The sequence below is a fragment of the Gorilla gorilla genome, chromosome 15 (genome assembly GCF_029281585.2).
Source record: "Gorilla gorilla gorilla isolate KB3781 chromosome 15, NHGRI_mGorGor1-v2.1_pri, whole genome shotgun sequence".
In the NCBI taxonomy this organism is placed as follows: domain Eukaryota; kingdom Metazoa; phylum Chordata; class Mammalia; order Primates; family Hominidae; genus Gorilla; species Gorilla gorilla.
In genome coordinates this window covers 120,827,145-120,848,131 of record NC_073239.2, presented here as the reverse complement: position 1 = coordinate 120,848,131, position 20,987 = coordinate 120,827,145, and the positions used below count along the sequence as shown (strand labels likewise).

General features: G+C 55.2%; 1 long non-coding RNA gene across 3 annotated transcripts; it reads right to left on the bottom strand.

Moving 5' to 3' along the window:
- Positions 1-1,960: 1,960 nt before the first annotated feature.
- Positions 1,961-10,248, bottom strand: LOC109023300 (uncharacterized). 3 transcript variants are annotated; one of them, XR_002002701.3, is made up of 5 exons: positions 8,881-10,243; positions 7,321-7,396; positions 6,166-6,262; positions 4,750-4,950; positions 1,961-2,938 (listed from the first exon to the last, which is right to left on the bottom strand). It is a non-coding gene; the product is annotated as an uncharacterized lncRNA (long non-coding RNA). The 3 variants fall into 3 exon arrangements; XR_002002702.3 differs by lacking the exon at positions 7,321-7,396 and having other exon boundaries at positions 8,881-10,248; XR_010130840.1 differs by having other exon boundaries at positions 4,750-6,262; positions 8,881-10,235.
- Between the last annotated feature and the right edge of the window lie 10,739 nt (positions 10,249-20,987).

Genomic DNA, 20,987 nt, shown 5'->3' with positions numbered 1-20,987 from the left:
CCCTTTCCCCCACGGATCTGCAGAGCCAGCTCTTTGTGGGTCAAGTTCTTTAAGAGTTTAGGTTTGATCGTAAAAGTAGCAGAGACCAGTAAACCACTCTAATCCAGGGGGCTGTAGCCTGAGCACAGAACCGTGGCAGGGCAAGCTGGGCGGTGGCTGCTCTCAGCCGGGGTGGAGTGGGGGGGATGAGGAGGCAGCAGGGAGGCAAAGGAGGGGCAGGCTTGGAAATAACCTGGGGGGTCTGTTCCCAGTGAGGTCCTGGCTGTCTCCCCTGGGAGCGCTTCTGCAGGCAGGGTCTGCTCTTGGGAAGCTGGGTCTGGCTTCCCTGGCAGGGCCAGGAACGGGGCCCGGAGCCCTGCACGAGACAGATCTGACTGGGTGTCCTGCCTGAGAGCGCCTTCATTTCCCGGATTCCAGGAAGGCTCCCAGAGGGGCAGCGGGCAAGCCCTCACTAGGGGTGTGCGCATCCTGCAGCTCCCGCCAGCCCTTCCGGTGGCCAACAAGAGGCCGGGTGGAGTTTCTGGGAGTGTGTCTGGCCATCCGGAGTCAGGGGCTGGCAGGCAGGAAGGCCCCAAGTTCAGCTAGGCCCCGAGCCTCCCAGAACAGCAGGGAACCGAGGTCCAAGAACCAGCCCGCAGTCACAGAGCAGAGCCACCAAGGGAGAGCCCAGGGCTGCTGGAGGAAAACGGGTGGTGGCGGCCAGTGCCTGGCTGCTGGCCCTGGCGCTCTGTGTGGCCTGGACCCTTCAGCCCCTCCCTGTCTGAAAGCTGCTGGCTGACCGGCTCCACGTTCCAGGTGTCCAAAGCCATGCACAGCCACGTGCTGACCGTGAAGTTGTCCCTGAGCCCAAGCATGCCGACCAGTTGGCCTGGGCACTGCCACGGCAGTGGAGGGCAGCACAGACACAGGCTGCAGGCGACAGGCCTGCCCAAGGGGGAGTTGGCAGCGCACCAGAGGCGAAGGCAGATTCTGAGTTTGCAGCCTCAGCTTCCTGGGGCGGGGGGCAGAGCTAGGGAGGCAGAAATGTGGGAGGGCAGGAAGATGGGGAGAGGCCAGAGGGTTCTGGATGCCTCTGTAGAAAGGCTGGTGGGGTCCCCTTGCAACACTGGCCCTTGAACACTCAGCATTCAGGCGGGGCCGTGGAGGTAGGCTGCACCAAGACGGAGGTGACCAGCTGTAGGGTGGACTTGGGGATGAGCTAATGAGGCACAGAGAGGGAGGGCTGTGCCCAGGGAAGAATGACTGGGGACCCTAAGAATGAAGCCCAGGGAGGAGGGGGCGTCCCATGCGGGAGACATGGAGTCCCATCACCACACTTGCCAGTGGGCCTCTCTAAATCGCCCCTACCCTTCCAGCCAGCTGCCCCCGAAATGCTGGAGCAGCAGAAACAGCGCAGCTGCTGGCTCTTGCTGGGAGGCCCTGCTCCCGACAGAGCTGTCCTCAGGAGAGGGCAGGGGAATGGGGTTGGAGGGAGCATCCAGCCAGCTGTCTCAGAAGTTGGGGGAAGGAGAGAGAGGAGGCTTGGGCTGTGGATACCCACTGGTGACTTCCAGCAAACAGCTCAGGATGAAAAGGGCTGACTGGAGCACTAGCTCCTCCCATGACGAAGGGAGGTGGGCATTGCTGATGGGCGACCCCTGGCCCGGGCTAGGAGGGTGGGGGAGCCATTCATCCCAACAGCTTCTCATTCGGTGACCCTGAAACAGGGGGCAAAGCAGGCGTCAGCGTTTCCCGAGCATTTCCTCTGGTGGATCTGCAGCACGTGGGCACGCTTCCAGGGCACTCTGCCAGTCCCCAAAACCACACGTGGGGTTGCCACAGAGGGGACTGAAAACATACTGAGCAGCTTCAGTGCTGGACCACAATTGTAAGCACATTTTCTAGCGGCGATTTCACGGTCCTCAAAAGGTGAGTGCCTTGGGTCCCTCCCAAGGAGCCCCAGAGGCCGAGAGGCCAGTGCTGGTTAATGGACCTCACTTTATTCCAGCTTTATTAGCTAATGGCAGCTAAAAGTGATTTTACACAAAATAATGTGTTGGAGATCATTGTTCCCGGGCACAGGTCCCAAATTCCAGCCCACGACCGAAGGCCAAACGTGCCCGTTAATGATTAAACCTCTGGAGTCAGTGCTCAGGGACACAGGCAGGGAGCAGCCCGGAGAGCTGCCGGTCAAGGTGCCCGGCCGGGCGGGGGTGGGGCAGCAGCCAGGCCCCGCCCAACAGGAACCTCTAGTTTCTGCCCAAAGCAGGAGGGGAAAGGCTTTTCCACCAAGGGAAAGCTAAATATTGTCTAATTCCGGCACCCAGGACGACACACAGGCTTCCCATTGTCTGCCGCACAGCAGGTCTCGGCCACGGCCCAGGTTGCACCCGTGTGAGGTCAGGGAGGGTGGAGCATCCTGGGGAGGGGGCCTGCCCCCACCGTCTTCCTCTGCACCGAGGCACATTCTTGGGAAAGGTCTTATGTTGCCAAAAGGGCTTAACCACATGACACGAGTGAGCATAGGTGGGCACCGGTGAGGAAAAGCCACCCTTGGCAGCAGAAGCCGGTGCAGGGGCGACGCTTCAGACCACAAGCAGCGAGCTCTCCACGGTGGCCGAGGGCTTTTCCACTCGGCGAGCCTGGGCACCAGTCCCAGCTCTGCTACCTTTTCGCTGTCATAGGATATCTCAGTTTCCTCCTCTGTAAAATGGGAACGTGGTACCTGACCTCAAGGTCACCATGAGGTCTACCAAGTGGCCCCTGTGAAACACATAGTGCCGGAGCCCTGGTACCTGCAAGCTCTCAATACCCGGCGATCACGTTCATTACGATTAGGATCACAAGATTCTGTTCCTTTGCGAGATCCTTTCCAACCGCGCTTTCATGTCAGTGTTCGTTTGCAGGTTGATGTTGGACCGTATTTACATTCAGTGTTTGGGGCTGACCGGGAAGAAATCTGAAAGTGGAAGAGAAGGGAAGGCACCGGTAACCTCGTCTTCCCAAGAGGAGGTCAGAGGTGAATGTGAAAGTAAACATATTCTTTTTTTTTTGAGACGGAGTCTCACTCTGTCACCCAGGCTGGAGTACAATGTCACCATCTCAGCTTACTGCAAGCTCTGCCTCCCGGTTTCAAGCAGTTCTCCTGTCTCAGCCTCCCGAGTAGCTGGGATTACAGGCCCCCGCCACCACGCCTGGCTAATTTTCGCATTTTTAGTAAAGATGGGATTTTAGCACGTTAGCCAGGCTGGTCTCGAACTCCTGACCTCTGGTGATCCGCCTGCCTCGGCCTCCCAAAGTGCTGGGATTATAGGCGTGAGTGACTGTGCTTGGCCTAAAAGCTCATTTATTGAAAGCCACTCAGTTACAGAGCGAGACGACCTCAGAAAGCAGAGGAAATGCGCCCGCTTTAAGTCTTTCTTATATGGGGGTCTTATCTGTATAAAGACTAAACTAAGCTGTGCCCACGTGCGGGTGGGCTGATAGCATGACAGAATTTATTATTCGGTTGATTTAAAGAAAACTATCCTTGACATTTTAGTATGCAAGTACAAAAAGCATAAGTAGAATTATCTTGAAAGCATATATTATTGTGTCTATCAGAACATCTGGACTTTTCATCGTTGTGGGAGTGTGTCCTTGCAGGTATTTTTAAGCTGTTTTCTCATTTGTAAATATCTCAGTACTATGTGACCGGCAAGGAATGTCCCTTACTAGTTTTAAGATGAAGTTTGTTTTAAGATGGTGTGACCCTGGCTCTCCTAGGCTCTTGTTTCCCTAATAGCAGAAAGAATATTATTTAAAGTTACCAAGGGCCGGGAGCAGTGGCTCATGCCTATAATCCCAGCAATCTGGGAGGCTGAGGCAGTCAGATCACTTAAGCTCAGGAATTCAAGACCAGCCTGAGCAACATGGTGAAACCCCGCTCTACAAAAATACAAAAAGTAGCTGGCAGCGTGGTGTACGCCTGTAGTCCCAGTCACACAGGAGGACTAGGTGGGAGGATCGATTGGGCCCCGGAGTTCGAGGCTGCAGTGAGCTGTGTCCACACCACTGCACTCCATCCTGGGTGACAGAGCAAGACCCTGTCTTTAAAAATTAAATTAAAACATACGCCGGGCGCAGTGGTTCAAGCCTGTAATCCCAGCACTTTGGGAGGCTGAGGTGGGCGATCACCTGAGGTGAAGAGTTCCAGACCAGCCTGGCCAACTTGGTGAAACCCCATCTTTACTAAAAATACAAAAATTAGCTGGGTGTAGTGGTGCACGCCTGTAGGCCTAGCTACTTGGGAGGCTGAGGCAGGAGAATCACTTGAACCCGGGAGGCAGAGGTTGCAGTTAGCTGAGATCACGCCACTGCACTCCAGCATAGGCAACAGAGAGAAACTGTGTCTCAAAAAAAAAAAAAAAAAAAAAAAAAAAAGTCTGGTGGTGGCTCACACCTGTAATCCCAGCACTTTGGGAGGCTGAGGTGGGCAGATCACCTGAGGTCAGGAGTTCGAGACCAGCCCGGCCAACATAGTGAAACTCCGTCTCTACCAAAAATAGAAAATTAGCTGGGCATAGTGGTGGGCACCTGTAATCCCAGCTACTCGGGAGGCCGAGGCAAGAAAATCACTTGAACCCAGAAGGCAGAGGTTGCAGTGAGCCGAGACCGCGCCGCTGCACTCCAGCCTGGCAATAAGAGCGAAATTGCATCTCGAAAATAAATAATAAATAAATAAATAAATAAAGTTACCAAAAAAGCAGTAGAAGAAATAAAAATAATTACATTAACAATAAAGTTTGTAGGGTGATGTGATGTAGCTGAATTCCCATCTTTCACACGAAGGAGTCAATAGTGTCTAAAATGTGGTAAATCGGAGAAGAGAGACGCTGTGCATGGCGCAGAGCTGTCCAGGTCATTGTCAGCAGAACTACACACAGCAGGAGTCAAAGGAAGCAGCTCTTGGGGAGACTCTGGGAAGAAAAACTGGGGTGGGGAGGTTCGGGGCACAGTGTTACTTCCCATCATAAATATCTCTGTGTCGGCCGGGTGTGGTGGCTCACGCCTGTAATCCCAGCACTTTGGGAGGCCAAGGCGGGTGGATCACGAGGTCAGGAAATCGAGACCATCCTTGCTAACACGGTGAAACCCCATCTCTACTAAAAATACAAAAATTAGCTGGGCATGGTGGTGGGTGCCTGTAGTCCCAGCTACTTAGGAGGCTGAGGCAGGAGAATGGCGTGACCTGGGAGGTGGAGCTTGCAGTGAGCCAAGATCGTGCCACTGCACTCCAGCCTGGGTGACAGCGAGACTCCGTCTCAAAAAAAAAAAAAAAATCTCTGTGTCATTTGTGACTATGACTGTTTTGCTTTCATTCAAAAGACACTTTGTTGGCCAGGTATGTTGGCTTGCACCTATAACTCCAGAATTTTGGGAGGCCAAGATAGGAGGACGGCTTGAGCCCAGGAGTTTGAGATCAGCCTGGGCAACACAGTGAGACCCTATCTCTATTACAATAATATAATTTTTAATATGTTTAAGTATAAAATTATTTTTTAAAAAAAGATGCTTTGTTGATTTGTTTGTTCGTTTACAGACAGGGTTTCTTTCTGCTACCCAGACTGGAATGTAGTGGCAAGATCACAGCTCACTGCAGCCTCAAACTCCCTGCCTCAAGCAATCCTCCTACCTCAGCCTTCCGAGTAGCTGAGACCATAGACGTGCATCACCACTTCTGGCTACTTTTTTAAACAACTTTTTGTAGAGACAGAGTCTCACCATGTTGCCTAGGCTAGTGTGGAACTCCTGGCCTCAAGTGATCCTCCCACCCTGACCTCCCAAAGCACTGGGATTTCAGGCCTAAGCCATCATGCCCAGCCAAGACACTTTGTTAATTATAAAAATGTTTGGAGTCATCAACAATTTCAGAACTAAAAATGTAAGTTTGCAAAAAAATCGGGTTCCATTTACCATTTGGCAGAAGCCCCAGAAGAGAAGGTGTCTGAAACCAGCAGGCAGCTTGAGCCTCAAGAAACCATCTGCCTCCCTGGTACTTCTGCCACTGGTTCTTGGTCCACCTGTGGAGCCATGAGGCTCAGGAGGGGTGTCCTTGCCTACTCCCAAGGGACAGTCCTCTAAATATTCAAAGGCAGCTCTCCTGTTCCCCTGAGCCTTGTCTTCTGTAGGGTAAACTTTACCCACCTCTCTAGCCGTTTTATGGACAGCCTATATGATTCTTTCTGGCCAGAAACTCCAGCAAATCAGCATATACAGGGAGACAGGAGTGGTCCTCTGGCTGCTGCTGAGAACACACCATTCACCTACCCATCCACCTATCCATCCACCCATCCACCCATCCACCCATCCACCCATCCACCCATCCACCCACCCACCCACCCAACCACCCATCCACCCATCCACCCAACCACCCATCCACCCACCCACCCACCCACCCATCCATCTACCCACCCATCCACCCATCCATCTACCCACCCATCCACCCATCCACCTATTTATCCATCCACCCACCCATCTTTTTTTTTTTTGTTTGAGACGTCTCACTCTGTTGCCCAGGCTAGAGTGCAGTGGCATGATCTCGGCTCACTGCAGCCTTCGCCTCCCGGGTTCAAGCAATTCTCCTGCCTCAGCCTCCTAAGTAGCTGGGATTACGGGCACATGCCACCATGCCTGGCTAATTTTTTGTATTTTTTTTTTTTCTAGTACAGACAGGTTTCACCATATTGGCCAGGCTGGTCTCAAACTCCTGACCTCAGGTGATCTGCCCGCCTTGGCCTCCCAAAGTGCTGGGATTACAGATGTGAGCTACCATACCTGGCCATCCACCCACCCATCTATCCGTCTACCCACCCACCTATTCATCCATCCATCCATCCACCCACCCCACCCCCCACCCACCTGTCCATCCATCCATCCATCTATCTACTCACCCACTCATCGACCCATCCATCCATCCATGCACTCACCCACCCATGCACCTGTCCATCAATCCATCCATCCATCCACCCATCCACTTGTCCATCAATCCATCTATGCATCCACATATCCACCCACCAACCCACCCATCTATCCATCCATCCATCCATCCACCCATCCACCCACCCACCTTTCCATTTATCCATCCATCTGCCCAACTATTCATCCACCTGTCCATCCATCCATCCATGCATCCACCCACCTGTCCGTACACACACACATCTGCCCACTCATCCGCCGGCTCATCCATTCATCTACCCACCCACCTACCCACCCTTCCATCTGCCACTTCCTGATACCTTCTCAGAGCCAGCACCATGAGCTCTGTCTTTACAGAACATCAAATGCAAGGGCCAGACTGACCTGTAAGCCAGCAATGACCACATGGGATGAGCAGTGTTGGGTCAGCCCCAGATGCAAGAGCATCAAAAAAGACTTCCTGTTTGGGGGAGACAGTGAGGAAGACACTTGAATAACCAGTCTCAGGTTAGGGCAGCAGAGAGCAGGAGAAGCAGGGGGTTGTCCACATGGCCAAGTCTGACCAACTCAGGGGTCAGGTCAGAGAATAACAACGATGTCACCAGTAGTAGTGATTTTACAGCAGTCTCCAGCCTCCTTCTGCAGACACCCTCCCCAACCTCAGGAAAGGCTCTGCAGCAACAAACTCAGCTTTGGAGCCCCTCCTGCTTGTGTCCTGGCCTGCTTCTCCCACTGAGTGTTCAACCTTGGGCAATGAATCCCCTTCCTGAGCCTCCAATCGCTACCTGTATAAATGAGAAACAAGGCTGAGTATGGTGGCTCATGCCTGTAATCCCAGCACTTTGAGAGGCTGAGGTGGGTGGATGGCTTGAGCTCAGGAGTTTGAGACCATCCTGGGCAACATGGCAAAAACCTGTCTCTACTAAAAATACAAAAAATTAGCCAGGCATGGTGGTACGTGCCTGTGGTCCCAGCTACTCGGAAGGCTGAGGTGGGAGGATCGCTTGAGCTAGGGAGGCAGAGGTTGCAGTGAACCAAGATCGCGTCACTGCACTAGAGAAAAAAAAAAAAAGGCTGGGCGTGGTGGCTCATGCCTGTAATCCCAGCACTGTGGGAGGCGGAGGCGGGTGGATCACGAGGTCAGGAGATCGAGACCATTCTGGCTAACACGGTGAAACCCCATCTCTACTAAAAATACAAAACATTAGCCGGGTGTGGTGGCAGGCGCCTGTAGTCCCAGCTACTCAGGAGGCTGAGGCAGGAGAATGGCGTGAACCCAGGAGGCAGAGTTTGCAGTGAGCTGGGATGGCGCCACTGCACTCCAGCCCAGTGAGCTGGGATCGCGCCACTGCACTCCAGCCTGGGCGATAGAGCAAGACTCTGTCTCAAAAAAAAAAGGAAAAAAGAAAAGCATTGTGAAATGTTCTTGGGGGTTTGTGTGACAAGGGTTTATTGAGTACCTGGTATATGTCAGACACAGTTCTAGGCCCTGGGATACAGCTGTGAGCCGAAGTCTTGCCCTCGAGGCCCTCTGAATTAGAGTGAACACCAAAAGCATGCAGCACAGTAGGGCTCAAAAACCAGCAGCCTCAAGAAGTGTTGCCTTTTTTTTTTTTTGAGACAAGGTCTCACTGTCACACAGGCTGGAGTGCAGTGGCAGGAACATGGTTCACTGCAGCCTCTACCTCCCCAGGCTCAAGTGAACCTCCCACTTCATCCTCTTGAGTACGTGGGACTACAGATGTGTGCCAAGCCCGGCTAATTTTTGTACGTTTTGTAGAAATGAGGGCTGGGCATGGTGGCTCACACCTGTAATTCCAGCACTTTGGGAGGCCGAGGTGGGCAGATCCCTTGAGGTCAGGAGTCCAAGACCAGCGTGGCAGACATGGTGAAACCCTGTCTCTACTAAAAATACAAAAATTAGCCAGGCATGATGGTACGTACCTGTAATCCCAGCTACTCCGGAGGCTGACCCAGGAGAATCACTTGACCCTGGGAGGTGGAGGTTGCAGTGAGCCAAGATCGTGCCACCACACTCCAGCCTGGGTGACAGAGAGAAACTCCATCTCAAAAAAAAAAAAGTCTGGGCGCGGTGGCTCAGGCCTGTAATCCCAGCACTTTGGGAGGCCGAGGCAGGTGGATCATTTGAAGTCAGGAGTTCAACACCAACCTGGCCAACATGGTGAAACCCCGTCTCTACTAACAATACAAAAATCAGCCGGGCGTGGTGGTGCACACCTGTAATCCCAGCTACTCGGGAGGCTGAGTCAGGAGAATCACTTGAGCCTGGGAAGTGGAGGTTGCGGTGAGCCGAGATTGTGCCACTGCACTCCAGTCTTGGCTACGGAGTGAGACCCTGTCTCAAAAAAAAGAAATGAGGTTTCACCAAGTTGCCCAGGCTGATCTCGAACTCCTGGGCCCAAGCAATCTGACAGCTTCAGCCTCCCAAAGTGCTGGGATTACAGGGATGAGCCACTCCATGTAGCCAAATGTCACTTTCTTAACAACAATGCAGATGCAGGACCCCCCACTGCACACAGGGCCCTGGGCCTGCCTCTGGAGGGGATGCCATGAGCCCCTCCAGCCCCTTCTTCAGCTGTTGAGGAATGTGCGCCCACAGATTCTGTTGGTGGAGACTTTCTGCTGAGCCGGCTGTGGTTCTGGAAACCCCCTTTCCCCCTTAAAAAAACCTTCAAGTCCTCCTAGGTATGGCCTGCGGAGCGGGTAATAAACATGAAGGAGATGTGGCTCTTCCTTCCCACAGGCCTCAACCTGCTCGTTCTGTTCAGCCTCCTCCAGCTCAGGGAGCAGGACCGCGGGCCACAGGTCGCATGGCTGCGGGAAGAGTCCATCCTGCAATTGATAGGAAAAGATCCTGCGGCCGAGTTTGGCCAAGCTGTTGATGGCCACTGTGGAAGTGACCTCCGGAGACGGCACATCTGACTGGCCCCGGATGCTCACTCACAGCCACGGCACTGCCCAGACACGGGGCCTTCTTCCATAAGACCCGGAGGCCTGGCCTGGAGGGCCTGGATAAGCACGCGGCAGGCTGGGCGTGTGGTGGGCACCCACCCAGGGAGGGGCGGGGGAAGCTGGATGTCGCCGCAGGAAAGGCCCAGGCTCGCCTTCTTGTCAAGTTGCCATTGTCACCAAGTCCAGAACACAGCATCAGAGAAGAAGGTGGCTGCGGCAGGCAAGGCCCGGGCTGGGTGGGGGAGGGGCGCCGGGGGAAAAGAGCACCGACCCGGTCTGGGAGAACAGAAGCCCCCCAGCAGGAAGGAAACGTGGGGGGCAGGAGGTGCCCTCTGGACTCAGGAAAGGGAAGAGGCGGTGCCGGCCACGCCCAGGCCACGCCCCGATGCCACGCCCCCCGTGGGTGGCGGGGCACCTGGGCGCTCCAGAGCCCAGGGCGCACCCTCAGCCAAAACCCTTGTCAAGCGTCCTGAGGCCGTCTGGCCGCCCGCCTGTCCCTGCCGCGTCCCCTTCCACCGGGAGGGCAGGAAGGCGCGCCCGGCTGCCTCTGCTTGGCTTCTCCAACGTCCCCCCAGCCGGTGCGCGCTCACCCCTACACTGGGCCTTCGCAGGTTCGGGGCGCTGGGGGCGGCCACCACCCCGACGTGGCTCTCCCTGCCTAGGACAGTCACAGGCCCCCGGGAAGGGTCTGCCGGGTTGGACCGTATCTGAGCCTGGGCCAGGGTCAGTAGAAGGTGTTCTACTACCTAGACAGTAGAAGGTATTCAGGAATGGAGAGAGCCAAGGCCTGCCCACTTGCTCGCCCCAGGGAGCACCTTCTCCCCAGGAAGAGGCTCTGCCTGAGTGGCTGCTCAGGGCCTCTTATCTGAACCCTCCTGGGAACAGGAAGCCCTGAACCCTGGACCTAGGGATGCTACAAACATAGGACAAGAACACCAGCCACAAGCCACCACAGTGGCTGCCACCATCGACCTGCACCTTCCTGGGGACTGTCACTTTTTTTTTTTTAACAGGGACTGATCTCTGCTTACTGCAGCCTCCACCTCCCAGGCTCAAGAGACCCTCCTACCTCAGCCTCTCCAGTATCTGGGACTACAGGCGCAAGCCACCATGCCTGGCTTTTTTTTCAATTTTTTGTAGAGATGGGGTCTCAATATGTTTTGCCCAGGCTGGTTTTGAACTCCTGAGCTCAAGCGATCCTCCTTCCTGGGGCTCCCAAAGTGCTGGGATTATAGGCTTGAGCCACAGCGCCCAGCCCATTAGGGAAGCAGGAGCCCAGGACAGCCAGAGCAATGCCATTGTAAGTTCATCTCCATCCTGAGACTAACAAGGCACATTCCTTGCCAGCCACGACTTGTGGTCACAAGAAGCTTACAATTAAGGGAACAGCCTAAAGATACCTGCAAGGACGCACTCCTACAAGAGAAAGTCCAGATGTCCCCATACTCGTAACAACATATGCTTTCGAAATAATTACAGCTATAATTAGATGTACTTACACTAAAGTGTCAAGGATAGTTTTCTTTTTGTTTTGGTTTTTGGGTTTTTGGGGGGTTTTTAGGTTTTTTTTAGACAGGGTTTTGCTCTGTTGCCCAGGCTGGAGCGCAGTGGCACTATCATAGCTCACTGCAGCCTCAGCCTCCTGGCCTCAAGCGATCCTCCCACCTTGGCCTCCCAAAGTATTGGGATTAGCCACCTCGCCTGGCTTGTTACTCCGTTAACAAGTGATTCCACCTGACCAGCCAGCATCCAGGGGGATTGCGCCCAGGGAGGATGGTACCAGGGCCCCTCACAGTGGTCAGAGCCAGGAATGGGCCTGGGATGGCCACGCTCCAAGGTCCAGCTGACAGCCCCAGACAGCAGGGAGGGCAGGCCTCAGGGCAGAAGGTGACCAGTGGCTGGGACCCAGACCAAGGCTGCAGCCCTGAGGTGCCACACAGGGTCAGGCAGACAGGGACCAACAAGAATGGTACAAAAGGGAAGGGACCCGGCCAGTTGGATGGGCTGTAAGAGGGTTCTGCGCAGAGCCACCTAGCAGGAACCAACCTGGTCAAGCCCTCTGGCCTCCAATCTGGTTTGGCTCCTGCGACTGAGCTGGAGCCCAGCAGGGGAATGGGGAGAGTAGGACCAGTCATGTGGCTCTAGGGATCCTGTGGCAGGGAGCCAGGCCAGGCCTGAGACTCCCTCTGCAGGGGTCAGAGGCCCAGTTCTGGGCCCCACGTACCAGCCTGTGGCCAACCTTTAGGCTTTTCTGACCAAGGCCAGACTTTTCCTGTAAGGTCCCCTGAGACCAGGCCTGGAGGGAGTTGGACGGTGGAGCCTCAAGAGCCCACATCTTGACAGGGCCCCGCACTACCACCTCCTGTCTATGGAACACCCCATCCCTCCTCTCTTCAGGGCAGTTCAGACATTGAAGGAAGAGACAAAGAGCCTTGAATGTCATGAAAAGGAGGTTGGACTTTATCCTGCAGGCAATCAGAAGCCAGAAAGGTTTCAGGATGGATGGGCTGATCAGATTTGAGTTTCAACAGGCCACTGTGTGAGTATGCGGAAAGGGTGTGGCTGGGGACAGGAACCCCAGTGAATGGCACTGCTGTCCATGAAGAGGGGCAGCAGGGGCCTGGGCTGTGCAGGGACCAGGGGGTACAGCAAAGGGGCTGGTGTCCAGAGAAAGCCCAGGGATGCCCCGGGACAGTCGTACCACCATGAGTCTTTGGGCCCTGTCCCTTTCCTTGAAGACCCAGCAGAGCGGGTGCTGCTTGATTTCCCAGAAGCCCTTTGGGGAGAGTAACTCACCCCATCCCCCACCCCTGCCACACAGACTGCTACAGACACCCAGACACCGGAGCTCCAGCTGGGGCAGGCTGCAGGATGCCCAGCCGTGTCCCCAGGATGCCCTGCACGCTGTCCTGAAAACTAACCTGTAACTGCAGCTCTTGGAGCCTTCCGGAACCCAGATCCCCACCTGAGATCAAACCAAAGACCTGGTTTAAGGTCCCTGGTTTGGCTTGTTGCCGTCCAACGCTGCCCCAGTTTGCTGTCTTTTTTTTTTTTTTTGAGACGGAGTCTCGCTCTGTCGCCCAAGCTGGAGTGCAGTGGCGCGATCTCGGCTCACTGCAAGCTCCGCCTACCGGGTTCACGCCATTCTCCTGCCTCAGCCTCCCGAGTAGCTGGGACTACATGCACCCGCCATCACACGTGGCTAATTTTTTTGTATTTTTAGTAGAGACGGCGTTTCACCATGTTAGCCAGGATGGTCTCGATCTCCTGACCTCGTGATCCACCCGCCTCGGCCCCCCAAAGTGCTGGGATTACAGGCGTGAGCCACCACGCCTGGCCAACTTCGCTATGTCTTTAGGCCAGCCCTGACTGCCCTGAGCCTCAGCTTGCCCAGGCCCTTGCAGAGTGATGGGGTCACAGAGAGGTACAGACACACAGTAGAACAACAGACATGTACATGGGGGGTGGCACATGTGACCATGGGAACAGAGAAGAGGGAGAGGGAGGTGGTCAGGGTGGGGACATCAGAGTTGGTGCTTGAAGGTGGGATGAGGCAGAGCCAGGGGTTGCCGTCACCTCCCTCTCCCCCAGGCACCAGCACCCAGCACTGGCTCTTGCTTATGGGCAGGAATGAGGAACGGATGTCATTAGTAGCAGCTCCCAGTAACTACCAATAGGTGTGAAGCCCGGTAGAGTTACAGAGGCCTGACATGCTGCAACCTGCACTTTGGCAGCACGTACCTGGGCTTTGAAGTAAGTTTCATTATCTCCAATTCACAAATGAAGAGACTGAGGGCCAGGATGGTGTAAGTCACTATCAGTGAGTAGCCATCCTTGTCGGGTGGGAGTGTAGGCCCTGGGGGCCCAGAGTGGGCAGGGTGCTGAAGTCCCCTCCCTGTATTCCTGGGCAGTCAGGTGTGCCCTGCCAGAGCCTTGGAGCATCTCCAGTCTTGGGGCAGGAGATCCCTTAAAGTGAAGCCGAGGGTGAGCCCCCAGGAGAGGGGGTCCGAGGGCCCAGTCCATCTCCTTCCCTCCGGCCTGCCCTGAGTTTCTGAGCTGGGTGATGGGGCCCAGGAGAGCAGGAATTGTGGGCGAGGCTGGCCTCCCTGAGACTAGGTAGATCAGGAACAGTTTCTTGGAGGAGGAAGTGCCTGAGCTGAACCTTGAAGGCCATGTCCGATTTTCACTAGTGAGGATGGAAGCAGGGACGTGTTAGGATCAACCAACAGCATGAGCAAGGATGGGGCCGGAGGGCAGGCAAGGGAGTGATGAGCGGGAGGTGAAGCCAGAGGAGTTGGAATGGAGGGCCGAGGGGAGCAGGAGCCAGGGCAGGCCTCCTTCAGCACTTGGGGCCCTGCAGACACCAGCAGGTCACTTCTGTGTCAAGCTCTGAAGCAGCACCAGGGAGGCCTGGGGAACCACCTCCCAGACACACACCCTACACTGTTTGCCTGCAAGATCAGCCCTCCTGGGGCAGCACCACTGGCCAGTTACAGTCGGGTCTGGTCAGTGCCCAAGACCAGAAGGGCACAGGGGCACGGAAGTCAGGGGATTGGAGACCAGGGGCCCTGCTCCAAGAGAGGCCTCAGAGGAGCCAGCTCCACTGAGCTCTCCCCATGGCCAGCCGGTGGCACGCGCCCCTCTGAGGAGGTAAGAAATCCGAGCCTGACAACGAGCCAGATGACTGTTTCTCCTGGATAGCAGGCCCCGAGCCAGTGCCTGCAGGCCCAGGCGTGAGTGCCAGCCCCCAGCCCCGCCTCCCTCCTGGCACTGCCTGGCACTCCACTCAGCTGGGCCCTGTGCAAGGCTGCTTTGATGGTGGAAATGCACAGTCACCACCGCCCAGAGGTTTGGGAGCACCTGGAGCTGAGCCTGAGGTTGCAGTGGCTCCAGGCCCCATCCCGCCTGCATGACCTAATGGCTGGTTAATTCGCCTCTCTGGGCCTTGGTTTCCTCATCTGTCAAGTAGGAATGACAGCAGTGCTTGCTTCCTGGAGACTGTTTGAGGATGAAAGGACAATGTGTGTGAAAGGCCCCGGGGAGCTCCAGCCAGGGCGCAGGGGAGGAAGGATTAGGCAGCACCCCACAAAGCAAAGTCAGAGCTACCTAACAAGTCCACACACCTTCGAGGGGGTCAGGAGGTGGCGGAAGGTGCCCGGGAAGGCTTCCAGCAGGAAGGTTCTGGAACATCTGCCCATGTTTGAACCCCTCTCAGCGTCCTTCCAGCAATGGAGCGCCTCGCTGCTCCTCCAGGCATAGCTGCAGGTCCCCCACTCCTCTACAGAACATCCTGTGAGTCCCCTGCCCCCCCACCCCCCCAGCCCTGCAGTGTGTCCCTGGGTTTTCAAGACCAAAATGGCCACCGAGCTCGGTGGCTCACGCCTGTAATCCCAGCATTTTGGGAGGCCAAGACAGGCAGATCACCAGGTCAGGAGTTCGAGACCAGACCAACCTGGCCAACATGGTGTAACCCCATCTCTACTAAAAATACAAAAATTGGCTGGACATGGTGGTGGGCTTCTGCAGTCCCAGCTACTCAGGAGGCTGAGGCAGAAGAATTGCTTGAACCCGGGAGACAGAGGTTGCAATGAGCTGAGATCCTGGGTGACAGAGAGACACTCTGTCTCAAAAAAAAAAAAAAAAAAGGCCAGCCGCAGTGGCTCACACCTGTAATCCCAGCACTTTGGGAGGCTGAGGCAGGCGGATCATGAGGCCAATAGATGGAGACCATCCTGGCCAACATGATGAAACCCCGTCTGCACTAAAAATACAAAAATTAGCTGGGCATGGTGGCGTGCGCCTGTAGTCCCAGCTGCTCAGGAGGCTGAGGCAGGAGAATGGCGTGAACCCAGGGGGCGGAGCCTGCAGTGAGCTGAGATCCAGCCAAGATTGCGCCACTGCACTCCTGCCTGGGCGACAGCGAGACTCCATCTCCAAAAAAAAAAAAAAAAGAAAGAAAGAAAAGAAAGCGCATTTTGCTAACTTCTTGCTACAAAATATCCAAGTAGTTACTGCCAAATGGATCCTGAGCTCATAAAACAATGCAAAGTGTACACATTGTGGAGAGTGCAGGGTTTAGAGTCAGAAGAGCTGGATTTGAATCTTGGCTCTCCCACTCAGAGGCTGAAAGACCGGGAAAGCCTCTATATCCTCATCTGTAATGAAGGGGAAATGGTATTTCCTTCACAGGATTATAGCGACCGGCAAGTGAGATAAAATCCTTTGAAACACTTGGGAATGATGCAATGACAATTTTGAAAATCAAAATTAAATTTCAACATAAAAATAAATTAAGGAGCACTCAGAACTGGCCTTGATTCGGCCCTCTAGAAAGACCACAGCAGACGGACTAGGGGAGAAACCCCAGGCCAGGAAAGGCAGGGGCATCTGAGAAGCTTCAAGAAGGGGTTTTCGTACATGACAGATGACGGAATCAGCGCTCCTGCTTGGGACAGCGAAGGGACATTGTCCTCAGGAGTGGGACCCAAGGTTGACCTGGAAGCAGCTGGCCGGCGGGAAGGACAGGGCAGGGCTGGAAGCCAGCGTGCCAGCCGAGTCGCTTCTCCCCAGGCTCAACTTCCTCCCACCAGGAGCCCCTGTGACAGGGAGCACAGATGGTCGGAGAGTTCCAGGTGGGCCAGGGAACAGGGAATTCGGACCGAGAGTTGGACGGAGGCAGGCCGTTGGGTGCCCACCCAGGGGACTGCAGGGAGGTGGGTGCCGAGGGAGCACAGAGGCTAGACACTGGCAAGGGAGCGAGCAGGGATGGTCTGAGCTGGGAATGGTTTGCCAGCAGCTTCACTGGGCAGAGCTGGCAACACTCTCCACCCCTTAGTTACCTGTGAGGGAGCCAAGGAGTTGTCCTCCAAGGAGGTGGTCAGCCAATTTCAGAGGTCAGCCGAGAAGAGGCACCCCTTCTTCTCAGGCCTCCTTCCCTTTCCCTTCCCCACCCTCAACATTCACTAAACACCTGCAGAGGTTTATGGGACCAGGTGCTGGGAAGGCCCCACATCTGTCCCCACCCGGCCAGCTCATGTGGTCCTTCCTTTCCTTCCTTCCCTCCCTCCCTCCCTGGCTCCTTCCCTCCACTCCCTCCCTCCCTCCCCTGGCTCCCTCACTTCCTTCCTTCCTCCCCCTTCCCTTCCTTCCCTCCCTCCCTTCCTCCCTTCCTTCCTTAGTGGTTACTTACTGAGTGTCAGGCACTGTTTTAAGTGCTTGGGACACATATACAGATCCCTGCCCTCCTGGAACTTATATTTTACTAGGAGCAAGACAATAAACAATAAATATAATAAGACCAGGCATGGTGGCTCATGCCTGTAATCCCAGCACTTTGGGAGGCCAAGACAGGCGGATCACCTGAGGTCGGGAGTTTGAGACCATCCTGACCAACATGGAGAAACCCCGTCTCTACTAAAAATACAAAATTAGCCAGGCGTGGTGGCACATGCCTGTAATCCCAGCTACTGGAGAGGCTGAGGCAGGAGAATCACTTGAACCCAGGAGGCGGAGGTTGCGGTGAGCCAAGATCGCGCCATTGCACTCCAGCCGGGGCGACAAGAGTGAAACTCCGTCTCGAAAAAAAAATATATATATATATATATAATAAATATGTGAATAAAATGTTATATTAGAAGGCAATATATGTTAGGGGAAAGAGAAAAAGTAGAACAGAGCATCCTGGGTTGGGTGTCCAGAGGGTGAGCCCAGAAACTGGGATTCCAGGGCCAGCTGTGGGTCTGGAAAGTGATCCTAGGAAGCGAGATGAGGAGGGAAGGAGAAAGGACAGGGTGCATAGCTGAACAGGGTACCCTGCGCCTGCCTGGGCTCAGTGGCCTCTGGGCAGCTGTGTGGAACGTGCATCCAAGCAGAGCCGGCCCGTCAGGGGAGGGGGCCGGGGACCCTCCAGCCCCACAGTCTTTGTGAGGACTGCTCCTATGCAGCAGCCAGCGTGGTGGAGTGGCCTCCCACAGCCTCAGGGGCTGCCAGACGGTCGGGTGGGGACAGCCTGGGGCAGTGGCTCTCCAAGTGTGGTCCCTGGACCAGCAGCATCAGCAGCACAGGGGAACTTGTTAGAAATGCGAATACTTGGGCCCATCCCAGACCTACTGGAGCAGATGGACCCAGCCCTGCAGGCGATTCTCAGGTGCTGAAGGTGGAGAAGCATCGGCTTTGGGGATGTGGCTAGGCACTGCTAAGGTCTGCACAGGGTTTGGGGAATCGGGAGTGAGTGGGGTAGTGTGGGGTGGTGTCTTAGTTGCGGCTGCTGTAACAAAGTATCATTAACTGGGTGCTTGTCAACAACAAAAATGTATTTCTCACAGTTCTGCAGACTGCAAAGTCCAAAGTCAGGGCAGCAGCAGGTGCAGGGTCTAAGGAGGGCCTGCTTTCTGCTTCAGCTTCATAGACAGTACCTTTTTTTTTTTTTTTTGAGATGGAGTCTTGCTCTGTCGCTAGGCTGGGGTGCAGCAGCACGACCTTGGCTCACTGCAAGCTTCACTTCCGGGTTCAAGTGATTCTCCTGCCTCAGCCTCCTGAGTAGCTGGGATTACAGGTGCCCACCACGTCCGGCTAATTTTTGGGTTTTTAGTAGAGACGGGGTTTTGTCATGTTGGCCAGGCTGGTCTTGAACTCCTGACCTCAGGTGATCCGCCCGCCTCAGCCTTCCAAAGTGCTGGGATTACAGGCGTGAGCCACCGCGCCCGGTCGACAGCACCTTTTGACAGTGTCCACACATGCCAGAAGGGGTGAGGGGTCTCTCTAAGACCCCTTTTATAAGGGCATTAATCCCATTCATGAGGCTCTGCTTGCTATGGACTGAATGTGCTGTCCCCAAATTCATGTGTTGAAATCCCAACCCTTAAGGTGGTGGTATTTGGAAATACATTTGCACTATCGGAGGAGGCCTTGAAGGATAGACCACGTGTCAGCAGATCCACCTAGAATGGAAGAGAGGGGCCTTGGAGAGCCACAGCCCAGACCACAGGGGCTGTGGAGAACACAGCAGTCTGGCTTGCTGGGAGCAGAGTTGGGGCACTGCAGGCGAGGCCACCAGGTGTGGCTGTTACATGACAGCCATTGATGGTGCTATGGAAGGGCCTTCAGTGGGGTAGTGACATACGTATTTTGGGGTCCTGTTAAAATGCAGTTGTTCTTACAAAGCAGGAAGGCTCTGGCTCAGGAATTCACTTGTTGTCTCATACTACAGAAACCCCCTACAAAGAAGAAAGGTGTTTGCGCAGAAGTTTCCTGCACACCTGTGCTGGGTGTCCGGCTCTCGTCCTCCCAGATTGATGCTCCATCCTTCACCCTGCTTTTGCCTTTTGGGGCCACCTCCATGGGCTGCAGCCAGATGTGGAGGTGCCCCTGTGGGAGGTCAGAGGCAGGAGAGGGAGCGATGCGGGAATGGATCCCTTCCCTCTTTGGGCCTGCCTCTGACCAATGCCACTGCCCTCCAGGCCGGCCTTCTCTGGACTTTCTTCTTTGCTGGAGAGCTCCCCTTGCTCTTCCTTCCAGCCCTGAGGGTGGAAAGAGTCCCCCTAATGTTGGTCCCAGAGTCCTGCCCTCCCCTAGTGGTCCCCCCTTCCTTCTGTAAGCATCCCCCTTTGTAAATCACCCTCCTGGAATTTCCCTAATTTGAGGAAGCCATCTGTTTCCCCATGGGACCCTGACTGATGTGACAGCGTTGTGAGTAATGGCGGGAACTGGAAGCAGCCAAGAGGTAGAGAGCTGGGGAAAAGCAGCGGGTTAGGTGGAAGAATGTCAGGGAAAACCCAAAATAAAGGCAGGAGTGAGCGGGCGCTTAGGGTAGGATGCTTGGTGAAGAAGAAAAGACGTAGGATGCTTGGTGAAGAAGAAAAGACGGAAGACTAAAGTGTGTGGCCTGACACAACATCCAGAGGGAAAGCTCGCTGTGTGCAGGGACCAAGACTCCTACCCTCCTTCGGGCCTAGCACGGAGGACGCAAGAAAGGTCAGGAATGAATGAATGAATGAAGTGTCCTGGCCCAGCAGCCTTTTCTTCCTCACAGGGGCCCCAGACAGATTCCAGAAGGAAGGGAGAAAGAGAGGTTTAGACCCTGAAAGACCAGTACTGTGTGTGTAGGACACCAGGCAAACCCTGCCAAGGCGGAGGGCGGGACTTGTGGAGCTGGGAGTTTTTGGAGGCAGCGGCCACCAGGTGGAGGCCATAGACTTGGCTCCGGGTTCCAGTCACAGGCTCCGTAGCTCTGTGGCCCTGGGCAAGTGGCAAAGCCTCTCTGGGCTTCAGAGAACGCCTGCCCCGCTCTGAGTCCTCGCAGGAAGATGAGGCTGCAGTCAGCTGAACACTTGCTGAGTTCTGGGCATGGCGACCCCTACCCCTGGACAGTGATCCTGTGACAGAGGCCTGTTGCAGGAATGAAAACAGGTGGGTTGGCTCCGGAGACCCCCCTCTCTGAGTTCCAAGACTCCTGGGTGGGAACTCCTGGCAGGGACACTCTTTTCTGTGGCCTGGGGTGGATGTCGCTGGGTTTCCAGCTGTATTTTATTTGGTGGAGGCAGCAGTGGAGTCTGCCCTCCATGCACATTTATTAGGTGTCTACTGTGTGCTGGGCAGTGGGGATCTGGTGGGGGACACAAGTGCAGCCTCACAGGCCACAGGGGCCACCCGCGGCCAAACAAAAGACCAAAAACAAGCAGATCGCTGGGTGTTTTCCCACCAACTTATTTTCTAACCTGGATAACAAAAAATATTACTTAATGCCCCAGAGGAGCGAATGGAACCACGACTGGTTCACAGCCAACACTTGTGAAAACAGGTTTCCCCGGGCAGCTGTGGGGGCGGAACAGGAGCTGCACGTCCCATTGTCCCAGAGTCCCCACCCCCACACTGGGGAGGGGCTGCCAGCGGGGCCTAGGGTGGGGTGGGAGTTGGCCTGGGGCGGGGGATGGTGAGGGCAGGAGGCTGGAGAGCAGCAGACCCAAGCCCTCAGGGGTTTAACTACCCTTGACCGTCAGGGCAGAAGGGAGGCCCCGAGGGGTCCCAGTGGGGAGTGGTTGGGTCGGATTTTCCAGCGGGAGGGAGGCTAACTTGGAGTA